Consider the following 7,329-nt stretch of genomic DNA (forward strand, 5'->3'; position numbering starts at 1 on the left):
AAAGAAATTCATATCAATAGATAAATAGAAACTTATAGAATAGATGATAAGAAAATGAAACAAGGAGTTCCAATCACAAGTGATCTTCTCTCCAAATGAAACTTGTAACAAAACTAGGTCTAGAAAAGAAAAAGCTCTCCCTGCCGTCAAACACTTAGGCAGTATATATTCTACTAGGTTAAAAACTCATCAGGGCATTTTGGTAATTTGGCTTGGCCTTGGTCTTTAAGTCTGCTGAATCCAAAATGTCGCGTCTGGTGTCTCGACATCGATCGACGGTACTTGTGTACATCGATCGATATTAATCTTCATCTGTCGAGGCATTTCCTGATATCGATCGTCAGCACTGATGCGCATCGATCGATTATTCTTCCTCTCGTCGACCTCTAAGTGGTCAGCTCGGGTGAAATGTCTTTTATGCTCCAAAATGCTCCAAAGTCATAGCTTTACTCCGAAATGCACCTGAACCTGAAAACATACCTAGAAGAGTAGAAAACATAGATATATATATAGTAAAATAATAATATACCATGGATAAAAATGGGTCAAATCCAAGGTATATCAACTCCCCCAGACTTACCCTTTTGCTTGTCCTCAAGCAAAACATACAGGCAGTCTCTCTGAAAGAGGTTTGAAAATATTTGGGAACTTAAGATTTTAAAAACATAGAAATCTTTCCTCAACAATTTTGCAACCACATTTAAAAAGTCCTAATCACAAAAGCACACTATGCAATATCCTAGCTTAGCAACCATTTCTAACATAACACAACTCATCAATTCACGTCTGACATCCCCTCTACTGATTTCATTTCTTAGCATAAATATAAAGTGAATGCTTTACCTTGGGAGTATCGATCACAGGATGCAAGGATTTCTGACAGGTATCTGGAGCTGCAGGTAAAAGTTAGTTCCTAGTTTCTCTCTCTCTAAATTTCTCTCTTGAGTCAAAGTCTGCTTCCATTGCAGGATCAGTAACCAAGATTGGACAGGCTTCCATGAATCAAAACTTAATGGTGGTTACCACCAAGTTCTGTTCACTTCTTTTTGACCTATATCCAAGAGTTCTTTGCGAAAGCGAGCCTTGAAGATTGCCGCCTCCAAGTCCAGTTTCGAACTCTTTTATTTGTGTCTTTATGAATCAAGCTTTAATGGTTTTAGCCACCAAGTCCTGTTCAGACTCATCCTAATTAAACAATAGACCTTACTTATTTATTTATTTATTTATTTTTTATTTTTCGATAAATAGAACTAATCTAGGGTCGAAATCTAGAGAGAGAAAATGTGATAAATAATCTAAACCAGGCGTTACCTTCCAGACCTATCTGAAGAATCCGATCCCATGTATACCAAGCCCCAAGACAAGAGGTTATGTCAGGTTTAGTGTTGGAAATCAGCTTTGGTTACTTCATACGGTTCAAGGCAAGTGTGTAGTTGATAGGTTGATCTGCTTTAGCATCTTTAGTGCTATCTGCAATTAGTAAATCTAAAATGGTGCTAAAGATTGGTTAGATATTCATGTTTAAACCAATATAAGATTATAGTCCCTATTTTCGATAGCTAAGCATAATTTATTTGAAATTCCTTTTTACGTAAGAATAAAATAAATTATATCAGTAAATCTCCCCCCAGACTTAAATTACACTGTCCCAGTGTAACTCAGCCGGAGTTATGATGAAATGTGTATGATGTACGAAATGTAACAAGTAGGTAAGATACATCTGACCGGATTAAATATCGATCGATGGGTAAGTGTTACATCGATCGTCGTGTGGTTGCCTATGTCGAACGATGTCGACGTCTCGTCGTCGGTCGATATTCAAGTCCTCCTACTTGGTTCTCCTAAATCTGAAAGAGATAAAACGAAAAAAAATCAAATGCTAGCTAATAAAACCGAAGTAAAATACCTAATAGTGGGTTGCCTCCCACTCAGCGCTTGGTTATAGTCATTTAGCTTGACTGTGGTAGTGATTGGCTATTGGGTGGAGAAGCAGCTGCTTGTTGGAAAGCAAGCATCCACGTCATCTCTGCGCATTCTGGACCAAGATGCAATGAAACTTCTTATGGCCTCATCATTTCTTGTCCATTTGTCATCCATCTTCCCAAGTACATTGGAAATGTTCTGTAGCCTTTCTTGAATGTTGTCAATGCTGACATGGTGCCAGCCTATGTTGTCATAGGCGTATGCTGAAAGATCTGTCAGTTCCTTTTGCATTGACTCTACTGTCTTGTGTATCAGCTGCTCGTCGATTGGTATAGACTCGGCGTCGATCGATGCGATTATGTGTTTGTTGGTCGATCTCGGTGAGTTGCCGTCGATCAATTTTGCTTTTGTCCTGTCGATCGATGCTGATATCTGATGTTGAGCTGCGAGTTGCCTCTGAATGGCTTTGACTTCTTTCTGTAGCCATTCTGCGTGGTTGTCTAGTCCACTGATTTTGTTGTCGAATGGAAAGTAGATGTCATCGCAGCGTTTGTCAAGTCGTTCCTCCATGGTGTCTAGAGCAGTGTAGATCTTGGATGTGATCTTGTCAACCTCTGCTGCTGTGTAAGGAAGTAACTCCACAGGTTTCTTGCCATCGATCCAGGGTCCTCTTAGCCTGTCGATCGATGCTGATTTTTCCTGCAAAAAACTTTGATTAGTAATGTTCTCAATATCCTTTTGGGCATCAAGTAATTGACTAGACAATTTGTTTAAATCTATCATGACTGGTGATATAAAACGGTCATGCATATCCTCGTAAGTCCTCAGCCTCTCATTCATTGCTGAGACTTTGGCGTCGAGCGATGTGAAGGTGCACATGTCGATCGATGTGGCTGGATGTTGGTCCTTCTTGCGAATGGTGTCCAGATCTTGCTGTAGTAGCTCGATTTTAGTGCTTAGCCAGTCCACGTTGTTGTTGAGAGGGCAGTAAACGTCGTTTATCCTCGTGTCGATGTATGAGACTTCCCATTCATCCCTGTGTTGTGTTGAACATCGCGGTTCTGCAAGGATCTGAGCTGTAGGAAGACTGACGTCGATCGATGTTGCACGTGGTGCGTCGATCGATGCTGAGGTCGTAGCTTCCTTCTCAAGTTGCTGACGTAAACTTTCAATTTCTGTCCTCATTTCTGCCATACATCTGAAAAGCTCATTGTAGCCTCTATCCAAAGGCTGATGTGTTTCATCTACCAGTGTTTTGAGCTCCTCTCCCAGTTTCTCCTGAGCTCCACAAATACCAAACACCATTTCATCGATTTCTTCTTTGGTGTAGAGTTCTGGTGCCAGTCTTGTGAGTGTGAAGGAAGTGGCATGTTCTGGAAGACAGATGTGGCTCTCTTCAAAAAGAGATGCTCTTTCCAGTATTTTCCTGATGTTGTCCTTTGTGACAGGTATCATCTCACCAGCTGCGCTTCGTGCGTGTCCACGCTCATCTCTGTAGACTCCATATTCGTCCCTTTGTTCCCAAGTGAACTTTCTGGCTCCATACATGTCGAAAGCGCGGCTCCCACATTCATAGCGTCTGTCGATCGACGTCGGATCATCCATATCGATCGACGTTGGTGTTACCCTGTCGATCGATGTCTCCGTTGTACCGTCGATCGATGCTTGCCCTTTTGGTTGGCGTGATAGATCTGGGTTGATCTCTGTTGTGGCGACTCCTGCGTGGTTGTTAGGATCTGTTAGAATGACGTCTGGAGTGCCACGTTGCTGTGAGAACAGGTTGTCAGGTCCATTGGCTACTTGAAGGATGTCTGCTATGTCCTCTCTGGACACTTGTAAAATCCTTCCATCCATTGCACGTGCGTTGCCATCTGGATCCCTGAAAATACCAAATTCATCAGGTGTTAGAAAACCGTAATCAATGTTTGCATAATTATTCATTTTAGAAATAGAGAGATTAGGGTTTAGAGTAGTATCGATCGATGTAGATACAGTTACATCGATCGATGGCAGAGTAATTTCTGCAGAACTTGTGTTCTTGAGATGATTGCTCTTCATGGATTTTTCTGTTGATGTAGAAGGAAGAGTGTTCATCTTATTTGCTTGTGTGTTTGCTCTGATGTGTGTAGGTGGTTTCGGAGGTGCAAAACGATTTATATAGGTATCTGTAAACCTAGTTAGGGAGGGAATATTCTCCTGCTCCTGAATTTTCGCTGCGGCGCGAATATCGATCGATGTTCCTTTCGGTGTGTCGATCGATGTGAGCGGTTGTTTTGCTGGACGAGGGTGGGTATCGACCGATGTGGAGTGCACAGCGTCGAACGATGTTGGAAACGTGTTGGTGAACTTGTGTATTTCAAGTCTTTCATCCTGCAAAGACATTTCTATTGCACGTTCTTTCCAGTAATCCTCATCGTATTCCTCGGTATGTTCCTCATGAGGTGAAGTAATTACAGTGTCAACTGCAAAACTTTCATGGAAACCACTGTCTGCCCAACTGCCTATGGAATAATCATCATGTCCTCTCCTGGTTGGAGGTTGGAAGGCAAAATGTTGGTAACAATGATTAGGTGAAGCGAAATGGTCAAGTGGGTGCATTACGTCGAGTGACGTGTTGTTGTGGTCATCGGTCACCATTGACACATTGGAATCGATCGATGGAAAGGTTGGGGTGTCGATCGATTCCGAGTACTCTGTTTCGTACTCCGATTCATACTCTGCTCCACAATGGCATGCGCCAATGAAGCCAAGTTCTTTCCCATAATCCACAGAATTAATTACCTTTCTCTTAGGTCGGATGGGATCGTAGTGGATGTTTGGGTCTATGAGCGTTAGACACAATTTTTTTTGTTCATGTCACATACAGCTCCTACTGTAGCTAGGAAGGATCTTCCAAGCAGAAGTGAAGAGTTCCAGTTAAGCTCGATGTCTAAGACATGAAAATCTACAGGGACAAGGGCATTACCAATCAGTACCTCCAGATCTCTTATGATGCCTCCGGATCGTTTCTCTGAAAGATCCACGAAGGTGAAGGATTCTGTTGAGGGTTCGATGGTCAAACCAAGCTGGTCTGCCATGATCCTAGGGAGGATACTAACCGATGCTCCTGTGTCACACATTGAATGGGGAAATTCAACACCCTTGACTATGCATGGTATTGCAAACTTCCCAGGATCACTCTTCTTCGTCAATGTGATCCTGTGTTTCATCTTTCCTCTGACTTGATGAAACATTCTCCTAATGTCCTCCTCAGTTACCTTTGTTTCCCTGAAGAACATCCACAACCGGTGTGTGAAGTAAGCTTCATCAAAAGGTTTTTCGATTGGGATTCTGAGGACTCGTTTAGTGAAACCATCCATCTCCTTATCGTTAGCTTCCCTCTTAAGGTTTTTAGGAATCTTCTCCTTTCTTTTCCTTAACCTTCTCCCTTCAGATTATGTTCTTCTTGAACAGATTCTGTTGAACTAGTTAAAGGGTTGGGTTTTGGTTCGGGTGGGTTTGCTAATGGTTTAGGTGGTGGTCTTAGTGCATTGATGTAATCATTATCGATTGAGAGTAACCGCACTCGGTATGTCAGAGGTGCCTGTCGATCGATTGGAGGTGTGTTGTGACGATCGACGTCGGACTCACTCTGTCGATCGATGGTTGAGTTAACCGATCGATCGATTTTTTCATAGAAAGGGGAGGGTGGGCGAGGATGCTTAGCTGCGAATTCTTCATGAGTTAGAATTCGAACCGCATTGCATTCAGTCGAATTGGCAGACGACGTCGATCGATGACTGGAGTAATCCGTCCATCGATCTTCATCATGGTCTGTCGATCGATGCGAGTTCATCGACATCGGTCGACACCATTGGGATCCGCCGAGACTCATGGAGCTTTCGATTTCGAAATCTCCTTCCTCAAGGTTTTCATTTCTCACCACTTGCCAGAATTCATCATCTATGATGGCATTTACGTGGTGTTTCCCTTTGTCGGCTCCTGCCTCTCTAGCGAAAGCTTCTTGCCTCTTAATAGTCTCGCCCGTCTGAATTACTTGGGTTTCAAGTTTTCTCACCTGAGTCCCTAAGGTCTCGATTTTGGTGTTCAGATTGTTGTAGGCAGAGTCTATCTTACCGTTGAAATCCACGGTGATTTGTTGTTGTCCCAACAGTACTCGATCAAGCATTTCTTCGATCTTGCTTTCCTGAGTCTGGGGTGGTGGATTTTGATAGTAAGAGTTCGAGTAGCTCTTGCTGTTGTTGAAGGGTTTTTGAAATTGTGAACTTTGGTTACTTCTTTGGCCATTTCCAAAGAAGTTTCTGTTTCCGCCCTGGTTTCCAAATTTCTGGAATCCGGTACCTCCGATGTAGTTCACATCTTCTTCTCCTTCTGTATCTGCTACTTCTCCTTCAGCTGAACAGACTTGCTTCCTAAGAAGCTCGTGCACCACATCTAACTTAGCTCTTACTTCGTCCATCTGTTCCTTCCCGATAGAGGCTACAGACTTCTTCCGTTCAGAGTCAGTGTTTTTGGTGCTGCTGCTGTTAGCAAGGTTTTCGATAAGTCTCACAGCTTCCAACGGATTCCGAGTAGTGAAGTTTCCTTCACTCGCCGTATCAAGAGCCATTTGATACTGTAAGGCGAGACCTCGGAAGAAAGTGCTTAGCAGCTGCACTTCATTAAATCCGTGGTGTGGACAGTCTCGCTGGAAAAACCTAAATCTAATCCACGCATCTTTGAAGGACTCTCCAGCCTTCTGCGAGAATGTGGAAATTTTGTTCCGAAGTTCTTCAGCGCGCGCCTCATCGAAGAAGTTTCGTAAGAAAGCATTCTTGATGTCGCTCCAGGATGTTAAAGATCCTGTGGGTTGCTGCCTAAGCCAGTGCATCGCTTCTCCATTCAGCGTGTATCTGAAGAGCTTGCACAGCAGGTAATCTTCGGGGACTCCTTCCATCCGAATGGCAGCGATTAGATCCTCGAACCGTTCCAAATGGTCCATAGGATGCTCGTGCGGTAACCCAGAGTAGGGTATCTGCGACACGAGAGTGTAGTATTGAGGCTTCAGCTCGAAATTCTGCTTCTGGATCTCCGGAAGTCGAATCGCTGATCTGTTGGAATAGTACTCATCTGGGCGATTGTAGTCGGCCAGTGGTTTCGATCGAGCGTCCTCATCTACAGGTTGAGCAGCTCCTGTAGCATCAGCATCAGGGATTACAGTTCCCTGAGCATCTATTTTCTGACCTGTTGCATTACGCAGATGACCGGCCTGGTCATACAGGTTTCCGTTCTCATCCTGAGTTAGAATAATAATGTTTACCATTTTTGACGACACGGTATCGATCGACGTACGCGGTGTAGTATCGATCGTTGTCGAACGATTGGGATCGATCGACGATGACGGTCTGGTGTCGGTCGACGGTTGGT

General features: G+C 43.5%; 1 non-coding gene across 1 annotated transcript; it reads left to right on the forward strand.

The window, feature by feature from the left end:
- Positions 1-6,587: 6,587 nt before the first annotated feature.
- On the forward strand, positions 6,588-6,693 carry LOC125576759. Its single transcript, XR_007315185.1, has one exon. It is a non-coding gene; the product is annotated as a small nucleolar RNA R71 (small nucleolar RNA).
- The last annotated feature ends 636 nt before the right edge of the window (positions 6,694-7,329 follow it).

The sequence above is a fragment of the Brassica napus genome, chromosome A7, assembly GCF_020379485.1.
Source record: "Brassica napus cultivar Da-Ae chromosome A7, Da-Ae, whole genome shotgun sequence".
Lineage (NCBI taxonomy): Eukaryota > Viridiplantae > Streptophyta > Magnoliopsida > Brassicales > Brassicaceae > Brassica > Brassica napus.